Genomic DNA, 25,336 nt, shown 5'->3' on the forward strand with positions numbered 1-25,336 from the left:
TAGGTGAGGCTGCGGTGGATGAGTGTGGACGCCCTGGGTGTGTTAGTGGTATCCGAGACGTTCTTCACGCTTTTCATCAGTCTCTGTAGCACGCCGCAACTTTTGCTTCTCATTCCAACGAGCAGCCCTGTCTCCAGGAGGCATCTCCATCCCGTGTACGCACCCCCTTGCAACGTTACCAGAACCAACTCAGTTTCACAGCTCTGCCCGGAGAGCTGTCCCAAGTGGCGGTCGCGCGAACTAGTGGCGCTGCGATCGTGTCTCGCTTAAAGCCCCTCTTGCTCCCTCGTCGCCGCTCGGTGCGGCTCGCTGGCCCTGCTGCGCCCTTTGTAAAGAGCGCTCGCGACAGCCGTTTTGTGTCGTCTGCTTCTCGGGTAATTTTAAGGCGAAAGCCTTTAATGCCTCATACTGCCGTTAGCAGCCGTGTCGGCAGATGTGTCCGCATTTCGGTGTCACTACTTAAAAAAAACTGTCGAGGCTGAGAATCGAATCATGGCCTTTGACATTTGAAGTCACTAACTACTCATTTGGCATTTGAACGAATCATTAACAACTCATGACGAGTTAGTCATGATTGGTGGCTATGACTGGTTAATGAATAATAGTCATGGCTAACCAATCAGGACTAACTAGTCATGAGTGATTAATGACTGTTTAGTCATTAATCATTCATGACTAGTTAGTCATGATTGGTTAGCCTGACATGACTAGTTCTTCATTAACCAATCATGACTGGTTTGGCATCGCTGGTTAGTCATGACTTGCTAGTCATTAACCAGTCATGACTAGTAATGACTGATTAGTGAATAACTAGTCATGGCTAACCAATCATGACTAAGTAGTCATGAGTGATTAATGACTTAGTCATTAATGACTGATTAGTGAATAGACTAGTAATGACTGATTAGTGAATAACTAGTCATGGCTAACCAATCATGACTAAGTAGTCATGAGTGATTAATGACTTAGTCATTAATCACTCATGACTAGTTAGTCATGATTGGATAGCCATGACTAGTTATTCATTAACCAGTCATTACTAGTCATGACTGGTTAGTTAGTCATGGTCAGTCATGACTGGTTAGCCATGACTAACCATGATTAGTCATTACTGGTTAGTCATTAGGCAGTCGACTAGTTAGTCATTAACCAGTCATTACTAGTTATGACTGGTTAGTCATGACCAATGTTACTAGAACCAATGTTCTAGTAATGTTGGTCATGACTAGCTAGTCTTTAGCCAGACATGACTAGTTCGTCATTAACCAATCATGACTAGCTAGTCATTAACCAGTCATCAATTAACTAGTCATGACTAGTTAGTCAATAGCCAATCATGACTAATTAGTCATTATTGGTTAGTCATGACTAGTTAGTCATTAAACAGTCATGACTGGTGAGCCATTAAGTAATCATGACTAGTTAGTCATTAACCAGTCATGACTGGTTAGTCAGAACTTGCTTGTCATCACTGCTTAGTCATGACTAGCTAGTCATTAAACAGACATGACTATTTCGTAATTAATCAATCATGACTAGTTATTCATGGATCATGACTAATTAGTCTCGACCCAATTTGTCATGGCTAGCCAAACCAAGTCGCCCCATAGCCACCTCGTGTGTGCCAATGGCCAAAGTTGCGTGGAAAGGCTTTCGCCTCGCGCACTTTAGATCGTCAAAGTGGCCCCTGAATTTTTTGTATTTTGTGACATCGGGCCTCTTCATGTTGACCTGCTTTGCACCGGGATGCAATAGCGGGTATCCCAACGATGACTCCACGGACAGTCATTTCAGCGTTTTTGCAATTTTTTCACAATATTAACCGCCTAATTTCGCATCACACAAATGTGTTCTCCAAGATAACACGCAGCTTCGAAGCAAAAGCTGCCGTAATGGAAGTATTATTTTACTGCAGCCATGTAGAGCGCGAATGCAGCTCGCCAAAACCTCATATGTGCCGGCCGCTCCACGCTTCCGCGCTGCGTGTAGCAGACGACGCGCCCGGCAGGGAGAAAGACTCGACTGCAGCGCCGTTAGTTCTCGTGACCGCCGCTTGGGACACTCTTCTCCGCTGGGCGGTATGGGGAGCTGTGAAACTGAGTTTGTTCTAGTAACGTTGCCCCCTTGTATACCGCCGCTCCAGCATCACGTGTTCACTACAGCGCACCTAGCGGCAGAAGCAGGAAACACATTGGTCGCGACGCCTCGCGCGACGGCGCGAGCTGGGCCCCCGTTTCTCATCTGCTGTGACGTCACGCACCACGTGGTAGGACATGGAGGTCACGAAAGGTCAATGGTAACGACACCGCGTGACGTCATCGTGACGTCACGCGGTCACGTGACGTCAACATCGTGACGTCATCGTGTCACGTGGTGTGACGTCATGTATCACGTGATTTGGAGGCGCACAACCACAGCGACGGTGCGAGGTGGGCCCCCGTTTCTCCACTGTCGTGACGTCATCGTGTCACGTGGTGTGACGTCATGTATCACGTGATTTGGAGGCGCACAACCACAGCGATGGCGCGAGGTGGGCCCCCGTTTCTCCACTGTCGTGACGTCATGTATCACGTGATTTGGAGGCGCACAACCACAGCGACGGCGCGAGGTGGGCCCCCGTTTCTCTACTGTCGTGACGTCATCGTGTCACGTGGTGTGACGTCATGTATCACGTGGTTTGGAGGCGCATAACCACGGTGAAGGGCTGAAGTGGTAGCTAAAGTAGTATGCTTCGCATAAAAAAAATGGCTGAGGCTTAGCTTAAGCCTAATCAGATGCGAAGCATATTGACGCCGAGTTGCATATCGAGCACGCCGCTTGGCTAGACGTTCTTCACGCTCTTCATCAGTCTCTGTAGCACGCCGCAAGTTTTGCTTCTCATTCCAACGAGCAGCCCTGTCCAGGAGGCATCTCTATCCCGTGTACGCCTAGCAGAGGCAGGCGCACCCCCTTGTATACCGCCGCTCCAGCATCACGTGTTCACTACAGCGCACCTAGCGGCAGAAGCAGGAAACACATTGGTCGCGACGCCTCGCGCGACGGCGCGAGCTGGGGCCCCGTATCTCATCTGCTGTGACGTCACGCACCACGTGGTCATCCTTGGTCCCGACGCCTCGCGCGACGGCGCGAGTTGGGCCCCCGTTTCTCATCTGCTGTGACGTCACGCACCACGTGGTCATCCTTGGTCACGACGCCTCGCGCGACGGCGCGAGTTGGGCCCCCGTTTTTCATCTGCTGTGACGTCACGCATCACGTGGTATGACATGGAGGTCACGAAAGGGTAATGGTAACGACACCGCCGCGCTCGAGGAGCTGGGTTGGGCTATTTTAGCATGCTTCGCATAAAAAATTGGAGGCTTATCAAGGGTAAGCCCAGTGGATGCGAAGCATGTCAGCGTTTGGAGGCATCTTGACCGCATACACGCCCGGCGCAAAGACGCTGGCGCGGTTGCGGGCCAAGAGACTGACGCGACGGCGGGCGCGCGCCGCCTCATCCCTGGCGTGACGTCACATATCACGTGATGCAGCGATGGTGGCGCCACCGCCGCGTCGCGCGCGACGGCGCGAACCGAAGCGTAGAGGCCTCGCCAGGCGACGTCCGACGGCGCGATATGAGGCCCCATCTGAAGCCGGTGTGACGTCATCACGTGACGTCACATCATGTGATCTCACTTCAAGGTCAATGGTGGCCACCGCCGGGAGGCGACCGACGGCGCGATATGAGGCCCCATCTGCAGCTGGTTTGACGTCATCACGTGACGTCATGTGACGTGACCTACTTGAAAGTCACTTGAAGGTCAATGGTGGCCACCGCCGGGCGTCGCGCGATGGCCCGAAACCTACGTTAATATGCTTCTCATAAAAAGATTACCGAAGTCACTGGGGAAATTCTAAAGTGTGCTTGGCGAAAGCCTTGTGGTCAACCCACTGCTCCTTCCCCGAACCGCTTGGCGCGTGGCGGGCTTCACGCACGAGCGGTTTTTATTGCCTTTGGCGACTACGGTCGCTATTTTTATTGTAGTGTTTCGCGGCGCCGCCGTCGCCCGTTCGACGTCCATTGTGTTCATTGGCGTTTGCGTTGACATTTTACACTCCGATCATTTTAAGGAAAGGAATTGCGCAAACTGGCTCGCTGGGTCAGTGGTCGCCTGAATCACGTTGTTGTTTTGTTGATGCTGCCGTATGAGCCGTTGCCTATCAACCGTCGCTGCGGACACCCAAACCGCACCGTACAAGGAAGGGAGGAAGTGGGAGTGAAAGAAGAAAGACAAAGAGGGGTCGTGGTGAAGAAAATGAAAATTGTATTCGAGGAAAGGAAATTACACAGTAACTGTCTCGCATATCTCGGTGGACACCCGTGATCCATTTGTAGAGGAAGGGAGGAAGTGGCAGTGAAAGAAGAAACAGAAAGAGGGGCCGTAATGAAGAAAATGAATTTGAGGAAAGGAAATGACGGAGGAGGTTGCGCCGCTGCGCAGAGGAGAGGCCCCAGTTGGCACGATTCCAGCGCACGGATGGACACCGCGAGCACGGACGGACACCGCTAGCATAAGCCATGTAATACCCCTTCAATGGGGTCTTTGAGGTACAAATAAATAAATAAATAAACAAAGGCTTTCGCCTTAATAACCTGCAAAACAGCACTCCTAAAAGGTGGAAGCGAATGCCTCCTTCATGGTGGCGCACACCTGTCGGCCACTAATGCTGGTGAATCCCACCAGTGTTGTTCATGGCGGAAGCGATCAGGGCGTACGCTGAAGCGGGAAGTGGGTGAGCCACTTGATTCGGTCACTCCATATTAAGCGCCAAGAAGGGAGTGGGCCTAGTGTACAAGGGACAGCTGATCTTGCAGCTTATCCGCGGCAAACCAGGCGCACTTCACGAAAGAGGACTTGGGGAGGGGAGCCGACTGAATTGTCTGTGGGCATTTTAGGTGGATGGATGGAAACAACTTTATTAGACACAAAAAAAAAACAATCTTCCAGGGTGGTCCCCTACTGGTCCAGGAGTCCACGGGCTTGTGCTTCACGTAAAGCCCGACGCACCAGCCATTCCTGGCCGGCGGGCTGAGCGGTCCGTAAAGCAGCCTCCCAGGAAGAATGAGTGGGATTGGGGATGGGGGGGGGGTACTGCCTTTGGGGAAGGACATTCCCAAAGGTAGTGGAAAAGATTGGATATGGGCACGCCACAGATGGTACAATAATGAGGAAAAGTGGGGTGAAAGCATGAGAGACGGTGGAGGGAAATAAAGCAGCCTGTCTGTAATTGCCGCCATGTGGCGCTGGATGAGGGCGACAAGGTACTGTGGGGTGGTGGCAGTGTCACGCGGCTGTTTGTAAAATGCGGTGATTTGGTGATTTGTAGAGAGGACCGATGGGGCTTCTTACGCATGGTTGGGTGCCTGATCCTCCGGGGTCCGGGAGGAGAGTTCTCGGGCCAGCGCATGAACGCGCTCATTACCGGGGATCGAGGCATGCCCAGGGACCCACGACAGAGTAACCGTTCGGTCGAGATAGGTGACAAGTGGCCAAAATTGCAGATGACCCAGAGCAGTTATTGAATGAATAAGACGCTGTACGTTTTAGGGGAAAAAATCTCAAGCCGGTGTGAGTAGGACATTGAATTAATTTTGACGAGGAGCCTAATGGATCAAGTGGAGAGGCAAAGAATTGGAGTTGGCACGATAGGAAACGACGCCTTTACTGTGATGCACGGCCTCTATCCTGGAGACTGGACGCGCGCGTTCGCACGGGGAGTCAGACGTGCTGTTCGTCGGCTCCGCTGATTTTCAGCCGGAGCAGCGGAAGTTTCCGCCTGACCCTAGCAAGTTCATCCCCAACGTGCACCGAAAGCTGTCGGGAACATCTGGACACCAGTTTTTTCCAAGGTGGGCCCGGTTAAACCCCTTTTTCGGGCAACACATGGCCCGATCGGGCCGGTGGCGCGGCTAGGCCTAACGGCCGAACCGGTACCCGGCACATCGGGGCCTCTGGCCACTGACGCCAGTATGGCTGCTCCGCAAATCTCCTGCCGAGGCTACGACCCCGAAAACATGCACTGGACAACGGTTAACCCAGCGGCAACCGAAGGCCCAGTTTCGGCAATGGTTACCCCAGCGGCAACCGGAGGCCCAGATTCGGCAAGATTTCGCAGCGCCGCGTTGAACGCCGCAGTGCTGCGCCGAGCGCAAGACCAAGCCTTAAAGCCGGCGTCCGTAGACGCGGCCGGCGTTCACGCCGGAAACCAGCAGTCACCCGCCCCGCACGCGTCGGGCCGCAGTCGGCGACTGCTCACGAAGTGGAAACCGCCTGTTATACCCAAGCCTGCTCCAGCCGACTACGTCGTCGTCATCAAGCCCCGGACCCGCGTCTCGTTGTACGAGACTTTCCAGGAGACCGGCTACGGCCGGGCGTTCACGGCTCTCTTGGGCACGCAACCCGCAACTGACCTTACCATAATAGCGGTAAGAGAAAAAAACCTCATTATTGTTCAGACTGCGAAACCTGAGCTAGCCGACCGGATCATCGGCGAATTTGAACTTAATGGACCCGACGGGAGGGTCCCCCTTGTGGGGCACCTGCGCCAAGACGGCAAGGACGTCTGCTACGGCGTCATTACCTTCCGTAAACTACGGACTCGCTCCGTACTAGGCTCCAATGGCGCTACGGCACCATCGTGGAAGTGCGAAAATTTGGGACATCCAACAAAGCGAGACTGACTTTTGCCGGAACAGAGAAGCCACGTTTCGTGCACTACGATTCAGAGCTTGTACAAGTTAGGCCTTACCAGCGAACCATTCCAGCCTGCCGACATTGCGGTGTGGTCGGCCACCGCGTGGACGCCTGCCCCGGCCACAGGCTGGACCGGTGTGGCCTGTGCGGACAGCAGGCTCTACTCGTTGAGGGGGTGCGGGCCCCTCACCAGTGCAACCCAAAGTGTTCAGTGTGCGGCGGGGCCCATGCCATGGGGGGCCCTGCGTGTACGGCTAAATATCGCGCTATCCAGCCCCCGCATGCCGAGCGCGGCCGTAAATCGAAGCGGAATCGACGCAAGCGTGGCAAGCGTCGCCCGGACAAGCTGAAGGCCAAGGCTGCCGACCAAGCCATGGACCAGCCTGTGAATTCCTCTACCGGGAGCCAGGGGAAACCTCCAGCTGCGCCACGGCCGCCTCAAGCCGGTGCAGCGAAGCCCCTCGGACCTCCCCAGAACGGCGGCTCCAAGACGTGGGCAAACGTTGTCAAGCAACACTCCCAGGTGAGCGGCGCGGGCAGGGCAGCTTCTCCCTTCCCTCCCCCTTCCCAATCCCAACCACGGCCAATCTCTGCCGAACAAAAAGAAATATCTGCTCTCCGCGAGCAGGTTGCAAATTTTCAAAAGCGCCTCGCAATAGCGGAGGCCCGCCAAAATTCCCCCAACCACACCTCTGCCTCACCCGCAGCAGAGGCAATGGAAAGCGACGCAACCCCTTCAGGACAGGCTGCGCATGCCCTCACGGCACTCGAGGCGAGAGTGAGCGCGCTCGAAACTCAAGTTAACAACAGAATATCCGCATTGGAAACGCAAATCAATGCCACACTTACGGCGGCACTCAACAAAATTAGCCACCTTGCGGCATCTATCCCAAACCTCATAACCGCTCAGTTCGCTCAACTCACCCGCGCTCCCAAGCGCGCTGGCCCGCTCAAAACCTTCGCAGGCCGGCAGCTCAAAGCGTCTAGGCGTCGAATCGCCGGAGAAGAAGAAGAGGTCCCCTGTGCCATCCCCAGTATAGAGAACGCTCCTCTCTTTGGAGCCACTGGCTCTCAAGCCTCCTCTCTCCAAACTCACAACTCTACCCTTGATCATGGCGGGCGCCCCTAGAAATAGGAAGCATCCGCGAAGCAATTCGATCCCTATTCAAATTGTACAGTGGAACTGTCGCGGATTCAAGGCACGCACAAAGCGAGCCGATCTACGCCTTTTCCTTACAACTTTCCCAGAATTACCTGCTGTGGTGGCCCTTCAGGAGCCAGGAAATGGCGCCACCCTTGCCAGTTACACGGTGTACCAGCAGGATGCGCAGAGCTGCCTCTGCGTACATAAAAATTACACGGCCTCCCAGGTTGACCTGGATCTTAGCGCTAATTTCTCCTATGTAATGGTGACGATCCTTCCGCTACGCAAACAGGACCCCCCATTGCACATACTCAACATTTACTGTCCCCCAAAGCTACCAAATGTTACATTCGCAGACATCTTCAGCCGGGCTTTGAAGGTCGCGAATCGGGATCCCCTCATAATCGTTGGGGACTTTAATGCTCCCAGCCCCTTATGGGGGTACACACGTGAAGAGAAACGCGGACGCAAGTTGGCGGAGCTTGTTTCCACACTGGGTCTTACTCTTCACACGGATCCCGCGCAACCCACTCGTATAGGTAACTCCGTTACACGCGATACGTGTCCGGACCTCACCTTTACGAAACATATTCGCTATGCAGATTGGAGGAACACCGAGGAATCCCTCGGTAGCGACCACTGCATAATTACCACTACAATCCATACCAAACCACTCACAAGACCACAGGCCAATGCAAAACTACCCGACTGGACCAAATTTAGGAGCAGCTACACCAATCCTCAATCAATAATAGACCAAGGATACTCAACGTGGTCCCAACACCTAGTATCCCACTTGAAATCAGTCGAGCAAAATGTTCAACTCTCAGAGGCGAGCCCGGCGGTGGATAACCACCTCCTCCACCTCTGGGAGGCACGACACAGCCTAGTCCGCCGCTGGCGTCGTCAAAAACACAATCGGAAACTCAAAATTCGCATCGCGGATATCACCCAACAGGCGGCAAATACGCGGCCCAACTCGCCGACTCCAATTGGGTGCACCGATGCAACACTGCAGCTCGGCAAATGTCGAGTCGGAGTACGTGGCGCCTCTTCCGCGCCCTTATTGATCCGGCACAAACCCGTACTGAGACACAAAAACAGCTTCAAAGGGCTATACATAACTTCACTGGAGACACGGCCAAACTGGCCGATGCGCTCCGCGACAAATATTTGAGTATACACCAGGATCCCCGTGGTCAGGCGTACTCGTATGCAGGTTCCGAGAACGCGGATTTGGATCAACCGTTCCAGCTCCATGACCTAAAAGCGGCCCTGGCTAAAATGAAGCGAGGTACAGCACCAGGCCGGGACAAGGTGACGGTAAAGCTTATTGCCAACCTCCCAGATCCCGCCTACGAAACTCTCCTCGATTACTTCAACACTATCTGGATTGGAGGCACAGCACTCCCCATAGATTGGAAAACGGCACTAGTAACTTTCATTCCCAAGCCAGGTAAAGCCATTAACACTGACAACCTCCGACCCATCTCCCTCACTTCGTGTGTGGGGAAGCTGATGGAGACTATGGTCCGCGACAGATTGTCGGCTTTCCTGGAACAACAAAACATTTTCGCAGACACCATGTACGGTTTTCGCCCACACCGATCCGCACAAGATGTCCTGTTGCAACTTCACAAGGAGATTCTCGACCCCGTCGAGCACCCCAGCAATGATAAAGTAGTCGTCGCACTTGACCTGCGGGGGGCTTTCGACAATGTGACCCACGAGATCATCCTATCCCACTTGTCGCAAACAGACTGTGGGCGCAATACTTTCAATTATATCAAAGAATTCCTTACAGATCGCCAATCCTATATCCGGCTGCAAGACACAGAAAAAATTCAGGGTGCACTTTGACTGTCTAAAGTGCGTAGAGGCGAAAGCGTTTTCCGCACCACTTTCAGTGCTTCTGTGGCACTGGTGGTGTCACATGTAATTCAGTACTAATTACTAAGTGATGACAAATCACTAATTAATGGTTAATTACTGATTTATGCCTGAATACTAATTAACTGCTAATTAAGCTTAAGCTTAAGCTTCGCCTTTAGGAGTGGAACGCGACAGCGTGTTGTAGCGCTGCCAGGGAGTCCACGGAACGCCACCACCCGTTCGGCGCGATGCCTTGCCGTTTCAACAACGGTTTTTGATGAAAGGAAATGGCGCAGTAAATCTCTGTCATCTCGGTGGACACCTGAACCGCACCGTAGAGGAACGGAGGAAGTGGGAGTGAAAGAAGAAAGATGAAGATGGCCCGTAATGAAGAAAATGAAAATTGTATTTGAGGAAAGAAAATTACGCAGTAACTGTCTCACTATCTCGGTGGACACCCGTCAAAATTCAGGGGGGGGGGGGGTGCACTTTTTTGACCTGGTGGTGGTGAAAACATTTATTAAGAAAGGACAGGAGGTATGCTTGGATCAGCCCGTAAGGGACCGATCCTTACAAACACTAGGTGGAGGTCCCTAGTATGGGACCCCAGTGGCGGTGGCCGCCGCCCGGGCGCGCCCGACTAAGGCTTGTTGGGCCTGTAAGTCGTGGCAGCCGAGCAGGGTCGCCTCCCAGTCCTCCCGGGTTGGGTTGGGGATGGGGGGAATAGCCGGGTTGGAGGGGCAGGCCCACACCATGTGATAGGTGTCAGAAGACACCGCACTAAAGTGTGGTCACTGATGTGTGGTTAAGATGTTAAGCTTCGCCTCTAAGAGTGGAACGCGAGAGCGTCTTGCAACGCTGCCAGGGAGTCCATAGAACGCCATCGCCCATTCGGCTCTACGCCTCGCTCGTCGGTAAATTGGTTTTTGAGGGAAGGAAATGTATTTCTCTCTCATATCTCGGTGGACACCTAAACCTCGCCGGAAGGGAAGGGAGGAGGATGGCAGTGAGCGAAGACACCGTATTCACTAGACGTGCCTTTGTTCGTTCCAAACCATCGAGCTGGCATGGCGGAGTGGATAGCATGCTCGTCTCGCACTCCGAAGACCGGGGTTCGATTCCCGAGCTCGACCAATTTCTTACTAGGTTATTTATTTATATGGCCTGACTAGAGAAGTTAATTAGGCTAATTGGGTAATTAAGCAATTAACTAAGCTCAGTCCCACTTACTTGGAGCATCACTATATGGTCCGTTCAATTGGTTGCATGGTTACCAGCCAAAGTACAATTGGCCCCGTTTGAAATTGGCGCACTATGACGTCACGACCGTTTCGACCAACTGAAAAGCGTGACATTCTCTGTCGACAACTGCTGCTTACAACGATGAGACATTAAAGGCTTTCGCCTTAATATGGCCCATATCAACTTGGCACACGAGGGACCCCACAGGGAGCTGTCCTCTCGCCATTACTATTTAATCTGGCCATGATGAAGCTCCCTACCCAGCTGGCAGAGGTCGCCGGTGTGCAGCACGCTCTGTATGCGGACGACATCACCCTCTGGGCAACACAACAATCGGTTGGAGACATCGAGACCAACCTGCAACAAGCGGCAGCTATTGTGGACGAATACGCTCGTCGCTGTGGTCTTGAATGCTCCCCGAGCAAATCTGAATTTGTGCACATACGCCCCAACTCGAAGTGCACAACCAAAATTGCCCTTTCCCTACTTAGCGGACCGATACCTGAACACGAGGAGATCCGGGTACTGGGGCTTTTCATTCATCATAGGCGCAAGATAGACACTACCCTAAACAAGCTACGTAAGGTGGGGGACCAGGTGGGTCGGATGCTCCGCCGGGTGTCCAATAAAAGGGGGGGACTACGATGCAAAGATGCCCTGCGGCTGGCCAATGCATTCGTGACCAGCCGGATTTTATATTCGGCTCCCTACCTCCACCTACGCAAATGCGATGAGAATGCCTTAGAAGTAGTTCTCCGCAAGATTTATAAGAGAGCGCTCGACCTCCCCATAACGACGTCCAACAAGCGTCTCCTCGGTCTGGGGATGACCAACACCTTTGGGGAGTTACGAGAAGCTCATCTTAACAATCAATACTTGTGCCTAAGCAAAACACCTGCGGGGAGCCGCCTTCTGACCCGCTTACACATATCCTACGCAACACATACAGAAGAACGGGTCCGCATCCCTGAAGCCTGGCGCTTTGCACTCCAGGTGCGACCCCTTCCGAAGAACATGACTGCAGACACCCATGATGGTCGCCGTCTCGCGCGGGCGGAGGCTATTTCTCAACAATATGGCCATAAGCCAGGTGTCTTCTATGTGGATGCGGCCGGCCCACACCATGGGGGTTGGTACACGGCGGCCGTCATCCACCAAAACACTACAGTTCAGGGCCTTACTTTCCGTGCCCCAAACATTACATTTGCGGAAGAGATCGCCATTGCACTGGCCGCCGCAGATCCAGAGTCCCGAGTCATTATTACGGACTCCAGGGGAGCCTGCCGCAATATTGAGCAAGGGTATATTCCAGACCGTGCTTTCAAAATTCTCCACGCATGCGAATACACAGGGTTTCCGACCCATCGTACCATCGTGTGGGCTCCGGCTCATGCGGGTCTTGAGGGGAACGAGGCAGCAGACGCTGCCGCCCGCGCGCTTACTCACCGGGCGTCGCCTCATCCGCAGCCTGATCCGGAATTCAATTTCAATCCGGCCATCACCTTTAAAGAGATCACCTCTCTTTATCAAAATTTTCATGGTCTCTATCCCCCTCCCTGTAAAGGCCTCACCAGGGTGGAGGAGCGCTGGCTTCTCCGCCTCTATACCAATACTGTACTGTGCCCGGCAGTACTTAAGCACTTCAATTCTTCTTTCTCGGGCGCGTGCCCACACTGTGAGGAGAAGTTTTCGGACACCTACCACATGGTGTGGGCATGCCCTTCCAATCCTGCCTACCCACCCCACCTCCACCCCACTCGAGAGGACTGGGAAGCTACCCTGCGCGGCTGCTCCGAACTCCATGCCCAACAGGCATTGGTAGCTAGAGCCCGGGCCGCTGCGGAAGCTACAGGGATCCCGGACTAGGGATCCCTCCTAGTGTTTGTAAGGGGCGGGCCCTTCCGGCTAGCCCCATCGACCTCTCACTGTAAATAGAAATAAAAGTTTTCCTCCTCCTCCTCTATCCTGGATGGAGGGTATGGCCAGGGGATTTCAAAGGCCCGGCCTAATGTGTGGTGGCTGCGTTGATCCGAAAGAAAATTGGTTTTAAAGAAAGGTAATGACGCAGTAACTGCCTCAAATATCTCACTGGACACCCGAACCGCGCTGTAACGGTAGGGATAAAGAAGGTAATGAAAGAATCGTCTTGTCTTGGGCTAGTTGGTTTTTCATGCTGTAGGTATTTGCAGCGCACACGAAACAAGGACGGACAGACAAGGGAACGAAACACAGCGCTGACTTTGAACTGAGCTTTATCGAAAAAATCAGCGACTTTTATACAAAATATTTTAACATGTGACTCAGAAGATGTCAAAACGTCCTACTACATGTGCTATCCAAAATCACTGACGTTCTTTATCAGGTTTTATCTAGAGTATCAGTGATTTTGGATGGCACATGTAGTAGGACGTTTTGACATCTTCCGAGTCACATGTTAAAAAAGATGCCCAGGCTTAGCTTGGTTAAGCCAAGAATGCGTTGCATATTGCGCGGTATTTTTGCGCGAGGTATTGCTTGGCGGCACTCGATTTTCTCAGCACCTTTTCCTCCATGACCTATGGATGGATGGATAGGAGCGCCCCCTTTGAAACGGGGCGGTGGCAACCGACACCATGCTTAGCCGTAGTTTTTTTTTTCTTTCCTTTTTTTTTCACGTGGTTTGGTGACGTCACGTGGTTTGGTGACTGCCCGGCCGCGCCCAAGGGCTGAACTGAGTGATTGCAATATGCTACGCATAAAATTCTTTGTATAAATGTCGCTTATTTTTCCAATAAAGCTCAGTTGAAAGTCTGCGCTGTGTTTCATTCCCTTTTCTGTCCGTCCTTGTTTCGTGTGCGCTGCTAATACCTACAGTAATGAAAGAAGGAAGAGACGCCGTAGTGGAGGTCTCCCGAATAATTTCGACCACCTGGGGATCTTTACCGTGCACTGACATCGCACAGCACACGGGCGCCTCTTGCATTTCGCCTCCATTCAAACGCGGCCGCCGTGGTCGTGTTCGAACCCGGGAACTCCGGCTCAGTAGACGGAACCCCTTAACAACTGAGCCACTCCGGCGGGTTGATCCGTACTCGTCCGTTTTCCGCTCCCTCTGCTTCAGTGCAAATCCGAATCTTTATGAAACCTGCCGTATAGACCGTATTTGCATGGTCTTCGCGATGACCATGACAGCGCGATGCCTACCCAACAGCCTTGTCTGGTAATGAAGAAGCCATCGCGATCTCTGCACGCGACCGTTTCTAAAATAACATAAAAAAACACTGCAGTGCAGCAGAAGACGAAAACACAGAGAATAGAAAACAACACCACGGACGGTTGTGGTGTTCGTTTCTATTCTTTGTGTTTTCGTCTTTTGCCGCGCTACAGTGTTTTTGAAGACTATGAACCAACAAGCAAACAAATCCACACTAATGATCCAAACTAACGCACAGCAGAGCCGAACCGTTGTTGTTGTTGTTGTGACTGAGAGAAGGATGAAAAGGAAATTGCACGGGCCTGCCTGCTGGCTCGAGCCAAGCCACCGCCGCTGCCACGTGCAGATAGAGGAGGAAAGATCAGAGGAAAGAGTAAAAGGAAAGGAAAGACGCGCGTCGCAGCAACAACTGCGTCCGCTCCGGACGCTGCTGAAATAAACAGATAAGCGGCCGAAGCCGCGCTCGCCGAAGCGAGATACCATCGAATAAGCGATCCAATTTACATTACCGCCACGGCTAGCGTGCCTGCCGGTAAAGCGTGCCGTGTGCAGGCGGTTGCCGTGGCCAGTGGGGGAGTGAAATCGGTGGAGAATTGAGGACAAAAATGGCCGAAGTGAGGAGAGTGTCGCTACGTTCAGTATCGAGGGGGTTTTGTTGAAATTATAGAGTCACTCCAGTTGGAACCTCTGAACTGAATCAGTATAGTGAGTCTAGGCTAGAACAGATGTTTGTTTATAGTCACAAATCAAGGTATTCGGTTAGAAAGGGATTAAGCAACGGAATATGTGGGAACAATGATGACAGAAGAAATTTTAAAAACGAAGAAACGCTACGCGTAATTTATCGAAGGAGGATAGACCGGCTACTTCAATCGTTTCGCTTGGACAAAGAGAGTGGATAAGGGCAGAGTAGAAAGTTCCTATAGTCGGATGCAATTCAAGAACGAAGCGACTTTTCCTCGTCAAAGAACCGCCTTCCAATCAATGGCATCGGCCGATTCTGATGACCCTGTTAGCTTTTTGTAGCGACAGCTACATTACCCGCTGTCTCACCGTTTCGCTGTGGACCTTCGGCGCCTCTTGTGCGCATGCGCGAGGAGCCGAGTGACGTCACAGCCGCGCAGCTGGTGGGCCGCGAAGCTCGCCTCCGACGGAGAGGAGCCGCCGAGTGACGTCACAACTGCCCGCGCCGCTCGCTTCCGACCATGGCGGCCAAGGAGAGCGAGGCCGACGCTGTGCCACTGCCATTTTTTTTTATACCTCAAAGGCCCCTGGTATGGGGCAGTACGTGAGGGGTGGGCGTAGTAATTAAAGAACAATGGTCTTGATAGCGTTCTTAATATGGATGACGTTTATATGATGCACGGCGTCCTGTGGTAGGTCCTTCCAGACCCGGGGTGACGTGACGAGAAAAGATCGCGAATGAGCGGTATTCCTTGCGATGGGGGCGTAGACGGCGTTATGGTGACTAGTATGCCTTGAGAGGCGATGGGGATACGATATGACTGAATCTCTAAGAGATGAATGATAAAACATACGACAGAGGCGCAATCGAGAAATTTTTTGTTGCGTTTCAAGGTTGGGCAAGTTTGGTCTAGATTTTAAAGTAGACGCACTAGTCTAGTATCAGTAACCATAATAAATAAAGTGGATAACACTATTCTGTATTTCTTCTAAGGTTAAAAGAGAGGTTAGACTGGGGAGGGTCCAATATTGCTGAAGCGTTTTCTTGTTTAGGTCGAACAAATATTAGTTATCCTCATGATTGCATGGATGGGGTGGCAAATCGTAGACTGCGACATATAAAACCAGGGGCATACCCCTGGTTTTATATGTCGCAGTCTACGATACGGTATACGATATCGATATACGATACGATCGTATACGATAAGCCTTGTTAGCGATGTTCATGAAACGGGATGACGATGTGAGGTTTTGCGTTACAGTAATACCCAAGTACTTACAGGAAGAAATGGACGACATTTCCGAACCCAGAAGACCGTATTTAGAAGGAGCATGAATCTGACGGCGATGGAACGAAATCAAAAATGTTTTGGCAATATTACCCATTCCTTACCCATTGCTACATTACATTATTACCCATTGCTACATTACCCATTGCTTGCACCAAGCTTCGATTCGGTTAAGATCTGGTTGAAGAATGTCAACGTATGCTTTTAGAGATTGGGCGGTAAATTACGTATCGTCAATAAATAAGCGGATGGTAGAGGAAATATTAAAGAGGAAGATCGTAAATGTAGATGCGGAAAAGCAAGGGTCCTAGAATTGTATCTTAATTGGGGAACGCCTGTAATGACCGGGCTACGAGGAGAATAATAATTGTTAGCATAGACAAATTGCTCTCTGTTAGTAAAAAAGTTAAAGCCAGTCTATTATTAACGGATTAAGATTTAAGCAAAGTAGCTTTAGTAGCACTCTCTTATGAGGCACTTTATCTAAAGCTGGTTCGAAATCAAGGAAGAGAATGCCAGTAAGAATGTTTCCGTAAGATTGGAGCATAGGTCGTTAATAAAGACAGCTAATTGGAAGTCACATGAACATCCTTTTAAAAAGCCATGTTGGTTAGTATAGAAAAATTTAACGGAGAAAGGAATTTTACTTTGTGGGAATAAAAAATATGTTACATTAGTTTCGAACAGACACTTGTGAGGGAAATCGGGTGGTGTCACAAAATTCGGCGCAATTTTGGAAACAAAGAAGCAAAAACAGCGCCGCGCGGACACGTCTCGCCGGCGCGAACCGAAAGGGAGAGAAGGAAACCCCCGCTGGGCGCCTAGCCTGTGTGCGCTCTCTCCCCTCCACCACCGCTCACCGACGCGGCGTGCGCCGAGAGAATGAGTCATCCATGCGGAAGATTTCTCTGGAACATCCGAGTCGCTTCTACAGCTGACGGGGGAAAAGCGCGTAGCCTTGCGTGCACTAAGACACGTCCCCCTCGCCCGTCGGCGGCGGCGCCACGACAGAACTAGCCGGAACCTTCGCGAAACGTTTCCTGACTTTAACCAATGAGGACGCGCGGCCGGTGAGAGAAAGGAAGGGAAACTACACAGGAGATGCTGCGTGTATGTGCGCGCCTACTTTGGCACCTAGAAAAAACAGACGTGGAAGCGAGCCTATAAAAGAAGTACGTTGACCGCTGTCAAGTCAGTCCGGACCGCCGTTTAAGCTTCATCGAAGCGCGCCCGTTCGACTCCCGGGAAAACACCACTCGGCCAGCATCGGACCAACGAGGCAACGTTCGTCAGTCTTCGGGACGGCATCGTCGTGGAACTCTGGTCGTCGGACTGCCGCAGTGCCCGGTGAACAAATTGTGTTTTGTTTCTTTACCTCTCTCTCGTGTGTTAGTGCACTTTAGGTGCAATTTTGCCTTTGTATTGCATTCTCTCTCGAGTTTAATTTTGCACGAGCTGCCTTGTTCTGTTAATCACTTTGTATGAGTCTGTACTAGTGATTGTGAAATCCTCTGTATCGTCTCTTTGCTTTATAAACTTTGTTTTGTGAACCTTTGGCTCCGACCCATTCTCTGGCTTGCGACCTGCGAAAGCTGGGCACCGAACGCCCAAAAACCTCTTGTCACTTGGTGGCTGGTCTCCGCTGAGCTTGCCACGCTGAGTCGAGGGCATCTCCTTCGAGTCCGAGACCGCTACCCCCACACGCTCTAAGGGTGTCTGGGAGCTTCCCACTAAAAGTGCGCGAAGTGTGGGTGACAGGTGGTACTTTTTGCACGAAACAGGTGAGTTTTTTTGGAGACCGGAATGATCTCACCAACTTTCTGATCTTGTGAAAAGACACCTGTTCATGTGAACTGCTTAAAGAGGTTGCGCAATATTACGCTTGCAATGGTTTTAGTTTGGTTTGGTTTATGGGGTTGAACGTCCCAAAGCGACTAAGGGTATGAGGGACGCCGCAGTGGAGGGCTCCGGAAATTTCGACCACCTGGGGTTCTTTAACGTGCACTGACATCGCACAGTACACGGGCCTCGAATTTCTCCTCCAAAGAAATTCAGCCGCCGCGGCCGGGATCGAACCCGCGTCTTTCGGGCCAGCAGCCGAGCACCATAGCCACTGAGCCACCGCGGCGGCAATGGTTTTAGTATCTTTTAGGATTGATGCCGTCAACACCAGATGAAGATGTAAGTTACAATGAGCTTCATGATGCCGTTGCCATTAAATATAATCAGTGGCATAACTGGGTGGCCGTGAGCTGCAAATTCCGATAAGCCGCCTTCGGGTTATCTTGTAAAAACTGAAGAAAAAAAAGTTAAAAGAGTCGTCATGTAATGTTAGAGACAAATTTTCTTCTTTTTGTTTTGAACCGCTGTTCTTTTTTTACTTCACAATTAAAGGAGCAAGAGAACTTGACAATGAAGGCAGTCGTAGATGAAAGGGAACAGGTCCCTCTCTCCTCCCTGTATTGTCATGCCAGCAGGATAATGAAGATCGGCCGAGGGAATTGGATGGAAGGGGGTCCTGTGACGAAAAAGAGCCGCTTCGTTCGTGAGTTGTATCCGACTGTATATAGTAGCAGTTCGACAGAACCGCTATTCCAAATAAGATAATCAAGAAACTGGGACCAAGATCTAAGCAAACATTAACAGAGGTAGTGAGCAAAATGATAATGGATGGGAAAGCCCCGGAAGCTGGCGGCTAAGCAGGGTGAACATTGATATAGGAAAGGGGACAAAGCTGACACAAACTGTCCCATAACAGCGACGTCGTGGTTTGGAGGGTGGTGATGAAGATTATATAGGATAGACTGCAGGTATGGGCGGAGAACGACGGAGAGCTAGGAAAGCTATAAAGAGGGATCCGGAGACAATGGAGGTTAGAGGGCAATCTGTCTTCATTCACGTAGTGTACAGAGAGAGGGAGAGAGAGAAACTTTAATGAACGAAGGAGAGGTCTGCCTGGTGATGCGCCAAGCATGCTACTCCAGAGTGTATTGTTAAGATCGGAGAACACGGGCCTGGGTAGAATTAGTACCGGACGTGACTCATCGCAAAGAAAAGATTCTAGGACGGCGGCAGCAGCGGCGGGGATAGTGTGACCGAGTCTGTCCTCGGGTCGCCGGTCGGAGCGGTGCTGCGCAAGGTCAAGCGGTTGCTGTTGATTGAATGGCGGCTGTGTCCTCTACAGAGGTCTCGTGCTTCGGCCATCCGGTGGGGGGGGGGGATGTTCGAGGACGTTCATTCACCTGCGGAGAGACTGCAGGAGACTCGTTTCCCGCGGAGGCAACGCACAGAAGACTTGCCGCAGTGACGCATCAGTGTATGATGATTCTGTCTTCCCCTTCCCATCGACCGAGCTGCGAGAAAGCGAGGGAGCCCAGCACCGCACCCTGCCTTGGGTGGTACCACCAGTGTACACATCTGCCCATCTGATTGGACATCGATCTCCGAACTTTATTCCCCAGTCAGGGACCTGGGGAAGCCGAAGCCTATTTAACGGGATGTTGTTTTGTGATCGAAGAACATTCATCGCGACTGCAAATATGTAAAATAAACCTTCTGTACGGTTTCCTCCATAGTGGAGTTCGACACCGTCCTTCGGAGCCCGGACCTGTGGGGCTGAACGAGTCAGTCATCTTCAGGGCTCCTCCGTCTTCAACAGCATAGAGGTTGTTTCGCAAAAAGGCGCCCGCGTGCTGTGCAATGTCAGTGCGCGTTAAAGATACAAAGGTGGTCGAAATCATTCCGGAGCCTCCTACTACGGCACCTATTTCTTCTGTCACTCCCTCCTTTATCCCTTTCCTCACGGGGCGGTTGGGGTGTCCACCGAGATATGTGAGACATATACTACGCCATTTCCTTCCCTCAAAAAACAACGACTAAGTGTAGCAGGAACGCAGCTGTCGTGAAAACTAGGGCATTGCGGAACTACAATAGGTACGAAGTGGTACGAGGGATCTAGAAAAGGGTGATCGTTCATAGTCTGACTTCCTGCAATGCGGTCCTGTACATGAGACCAGATGTTCAAGCAAGGTTAGAAATCAAACAACGCGGCGTATAGAGGCTTCCTTTTGGGAGAACATGGCTATGGAGCAAATCAGGGGGTACAGGGTGATACCGGATGGGAGTCATTCGAGAGCAGAGAAGCTAGCAGTAAGGTAGAAAATGAGGAGCGATTGAGAGAAAGGGGGAAAAGCAGTGGGAGAGGAAAGTTTGCAGTAACTTGTGCATGAGGAATCTCGACACAACACTGAGAAAGCGAACCAGTAAAGTGACAAGTAAATCCTGGACAGCAGTTTGGGGGAAATCAGGAAATGTCGATCAAGAAAAAGGTTAAAGAAAAAGAGAGGGGTCAGTGGAAAACAGGGATGCGAATCGAATCGACAGTGGAAACGTACAGAACTTCTGAGCAGTAAGTTTCCAAAGAATATATCCAGGATAATTCTATAGGGGAAGCTTTGTTCGAGGCCAGGACGGGTGTATTGCGGACAATGACACCGCGCCGCCGCGGTGGCTCAGCGGCTATGGCGCTCGGCTGTTAACCAGAAAGACGGGGGTTCGATCCCGGCTAGAGGCCCGTGTACTAGGCCTCTAGCCATGTACTGCGCGTGTACTAGAGGCCCGTCTACTGCGCGATCTCAGTGCACGTTAAAATACCCCAGGTGGTCGATATTTCCGGGGTCCTTCACTACGGCGTCCCCCGTAGCACGAGTCATGAACCAAAACCAAGCCAAAACATACCGAGTCAGGTACCACGAGATAGACACGTCGTGTGGTGCGTGTGGAGAGGGCACGAGTGAACACTTGATACTTTTCTGGAAAGGGCTTCAGCTTAGAGATGAAAGCAACGTGTCTTGTTTACTCAAAGCATTGGGGTCTAAAGACGGTGGAGGAAAAATAAATTTGAAACGGGCACAAATAACCACGCGAAGGTGACCTGATTGGCGGTTAAGAAAAGTCAAGACAAAAGTGAAATTTCACGAATCACAGCTAGGTGGCGCGAGCCGCCGCCCGGTTGAAAGGTTTAAGCTTAGGCATCCGTGCGGCGGGAATTTATTTATTTACTTATTTATGCAAAATACCCTTAATTTCCCTCAGTTCGAGGGTATTACATAGGGGGGGGGGGCGGTAGAGGCATGTAATTAAAAGTAAACAAATAAATCACAAGAAACCATAACAAAACAGATAAAAGCATATGAGTCAAAGAGGAAAAACAAAAACATGAACAGAGCAGCAGACAGTAACGTTAATACAAGTTATACAATGTCCCTCAAACAACGGCATGAAAATAAGACGAGAATCATCAATAGCAGGAATACAAGACCGAAATCTAATGCACTAGTAAGTTAACAATGTACCCAAAAATTTAAGCACAGATAGTGGCAGTCATTAGGTTATAAAATTTATCCACATCAGTGACGGTAGCAATATGTGATGGCAGAGCGTTCCAGTCAGTTATAGCACGTGGTACGAATGAATGTGCATAGTTAGATGTACGACATGACAAGCGCTTAAATTTGAATGGATGGTCGCGGCGGTCAAAAATGGAAGGCAAAGAAAAAGTGATCAGTTCGGAAAAATTCCTAAGGCCTTGGAGATTTGGTTGAACTTAACGGGTAAGCTGTTTCATTTTAGATGCGTTTATGAGCACCTTTGCCTCTTCGCCATCCGTGTCCCGTTCGCGCAGTTCTTTCTGTGGGGATCTGGCCCTGATAAATGTGCAAGTGCAACTTCCATCGCCTTGTAGTAGAAGCAAGCGGATCTGCATGCTTACCTTGACTTATTGATTGTGCCTTTGATGGCAATTTGTGTTTGGTGCTCAAGCAGAAAGTAGGCGCTGGCGCTATATACCAGTTTTAACCTGCGCTCGTACTGTGTGCTTCTTTGTCCCGTTTTTTCTTCTGTTTTGATATGTATAAACTCCGCATTTGTCCCCAGCATGTTTCTAAATATATAAGTGAATGTTTATAAGTTACGACTGACGTAATGTCCTTGAGGAAAGTGGTGTTCGACGTCGTCCATGGCTGCAAAGCAAACCATTCCCAAAGGAAACGCTGTCGTCTCTTCTCTTTCTATATGCAGAGCTCGAATATCATTAAAAAGGGGGATGCAGGAACCAGGTGACGTCAGCAGATTGTGAGTCGTGTGACGTCCCACTCGCGGCCCCAGAGGTTCTTGCCCCAGCTTTGTTTCAAGTTTAGCATGGGAAAAGGCCCCGGGCATGCCTAATTCTGTTTCTCGCCTACAGCAAAGGTAAAGACCAGAGCAGGCGATGGTAAGTGGATTAGGCACTGTCACGGCATTTTGCACTGCATCGTCGATGTTGATAGGTAGCCTAGTTGCTAGCTAACTTATGATACCGACGGACGTCTGCGTGCCAATGATAGCAGCTTCTAAGTGACTGCACGGCAATCAATAGCAAAAGGAACTAAAACATAAAGAAAACAGTTTTCTTCTACGACGTCCGCACTACAACGCATGGAACACTCTAGGCGGCTTTATGGAAAGGCTTGAAAATCTTCTGTACTTACCCTCAGCGTTAGCCTTTTTATGCCAGCGTGAATGAAAGAAACAAAAGAATAAAGAAATGTTGAGCAAATTTTTTCGTTATTTGTATTTAGATGCGACTGTGGAGGATAATTGCTCATGGCGCAGAAGCGTTTCTATGGCCACCCTATACTAAAAAATTCAGCACAAAAGGATTGTTGAACGCAAAGGGGTTTATCAACGAAATGTTTTTATATTTGTAAGATTTAACTGTAACAATCAATATGGCCGCAGATGTTCAGGCGGCAGGCTTGCATTTTCTTAAAAGGTTTTCAAATTGGGCTAGTTTGTATGTAGTTAACCTATGTAGTTAACATGGTCAAACATAATTGCGCTTTTGAAGTGACTTGGGACAACACAAACACTGGTGAGCAAATTGTCGACGGAAGTTTATTGCGTTGTGCACACATATATAAGCCTCACATGTCAAAACAGAAATTTAAAAAACGCAGTTAAAGCAGCAACATTGCAATCATATCAACAAGCATCAAGAAAGACTTTGTTCCAGCAGATCGGTTTACCTTCATTATTACTATTCCAAGAATTGCATTTCTTCTTTTACACAGGTCCTTTTTCCTGATTCCATGCAGTAAGCTTCCCACAGCTCCCTGATTGCCCTATCTCCGGATTTCAGCAGAACTGTGGTCTGTTGGAAGTGGGGTTTGCAGCTATCGCACCTGGCTCAACGTAGTGCCAGATTTCCAGGCGAGTTAATCTGGCGACAGTTGCAGTTATGATCTCTAAGTGTTTCATTTAGGCATCTGCCCGTCGGGCCCACATAGGCTCGGCCGCAAGATAGCGGTGTCTTGTAAACCACTCCTTCACAGCACTCGATGAACCTGTTTGTGTGCCTGTCGCCACAAGACTGCTCTTCTCTAGGACTGGTTTCTTAATTTACCTTCGCGCACATTCCTTTTAGTTGTCTTGGTGCGGAAAAAAACTTGATGCGGCGACAGGCACACAAACAGGTTCATCGAGTGCTGTCAAGGAGTGGTTTACAAAACACCGCTATCTTGCGGTCGAGCATATGCGGGCCAGACGGGCAGATGTCTAAATGAAAGACTTAGAGAAGGGTCTTGTGTAATTACCCTTCAGTTTTGTTAAAGAAAAATTCGTCCTGGTCTTTTTTTTCTTTAACTACGAAGTTTCTGTGAAAGCTGTATAGCTTTCCTTTGTGGCCGTATGGCTGCGCTCGGGTGGACGTCAATGAGTAATTACTACCTTATTACAAATCTTCTCCACCTTGGGGGATTCCCCTAAATATTTGGTCAGCTCTGTGATTTACGTCTAATCTCGACTGAACTTCTGCCCTTAATCACAGAACCGCATTTCCGAAAGTAAGCCTCGGCACCATTATTCCTTTTCAAATACGTCTCAGTACTTCATATTTGTTGTACCCCCATAATACCCTATGTTCCATTATCCCGGCGTCTCTTCCTTTTGCCCTAATAGACTGTTCATGCTCCGAGGTATTTGCATTCGGCTACTCTGGGTATTTCGTTGCCTTGTATTGTAAGCGCCTGATGAGTTGTATCGTTGAAAATCATCCCACCTGACTTAGTTGCGCTAAAACTGAAACCTAGAGCGTCTCCTTCGTCTCCACAACAATTAACCAAAGTTTGTAAATCTTCCTGGCTATCTGCTAACAGTACGATGTAGCAGGTTGAGGCCGACGTCCACCACCTGCTAGGGGTTTGCCCGGCGTTGAAGCCGACAAGAATTCGGCACCTGGCGGCAGCGGGTCTTTCGCCCGACAATAGTGCTTCATACACCGCTTGGACACAAGGACCTCATCATCGTCCACTGCTCGATTCCATTAGATCGGCGAACATTTGCACATTTATTTAGGCATCCTCATCTATCATTATATACCGTTTTATGCCCTGAGGCAATCAACATCGCATTAAAAAAAAAGTAACAGCACGATATAGAAGCACTCAAGGACGCACTCTGCCGAGGAGAGAACGCATCCTCAGGAAGACACAGTAGCGCGCGTTTCTGAGCGAAGCTCTTTGCATGCGAGTGGGACTTCTCACCGCGAAAAGCACGCAGAAATTCTACAGACGCCCTAGTGGTGGTGAAAATTCCAGGCACGAAGGTGAAAACTAGGCCGAGGGAATTGGGGAAATAAGAGACCTCTACCAAGGGCAGTTGCATGTCAGGTTCGGGAGAAGGAAGGGAGAAAGGGAAGCTGAGAATGCTTCAGAGCTCAAGAAAGAGGGCGTTTCTCCACCTCTCCCCGTCCTCGACGCTGATTGGCTGCGATGGTCACGTGCTCACCCTTACTCCACGTGCACGCCAAACCCCGTTGCTCAGTCTGCTCCTGTCTCTGTGACGGTGTGTTTGCAGCTGCTGTCTTCGTGGCTACGTCATGGCGCTGAACGTCAACGAGGCCGAGGCGCTGGCCGTGCTCAAGATCCGGGGGCTGCGTCGTCGAGGGGACCTCCGCAAGTGGCTGCTCCTCGCAAAGCTGCTCAAGTTCACCAGCAGGATACGGCACAACTGGGAAGTGTGCTGATTCTTTTTTATCCTCTTTTTTATTATACTTGTGTAGTCACTCGTTTATGCGGGCATTCGTATTGCAGTCACACAGGCTGGAAAAATTTTTAAATTTGCTTCCCTTATCTTGAGGGCCGCT

The 25,336-nt window shown here is 50.6% G+C and overlaps 1 pseudogene; it reads left to right on the plus strand.

Moving 5' to 3' along the window:
- LOC149362952 (uncharacterized) overlaps positions 1-25,216 on the plus strand; it is a 70,037-nt pseudogene extending 44,821 nt beyond the window's left edge.
- Positions 25,217-25,336: the final 120 nt, after the last annotated feature.

The sequence above is a fragment of the Amblyomma mixtum genome, chromosome 2 (assembly GCF_055824585.1).
Source record: "Amblyomma mixtum isolate Tamu chromosome 2, ASM5582458v1, whole genome shotgun sequence".
Taxonomy (NCBI): domain Eukaryota; kingdom Metazoa; phylum Arthropoda; class Arachnida; order Ixodida; family Ixodidae; genus Amblyomma; species Amblyomma mixtum.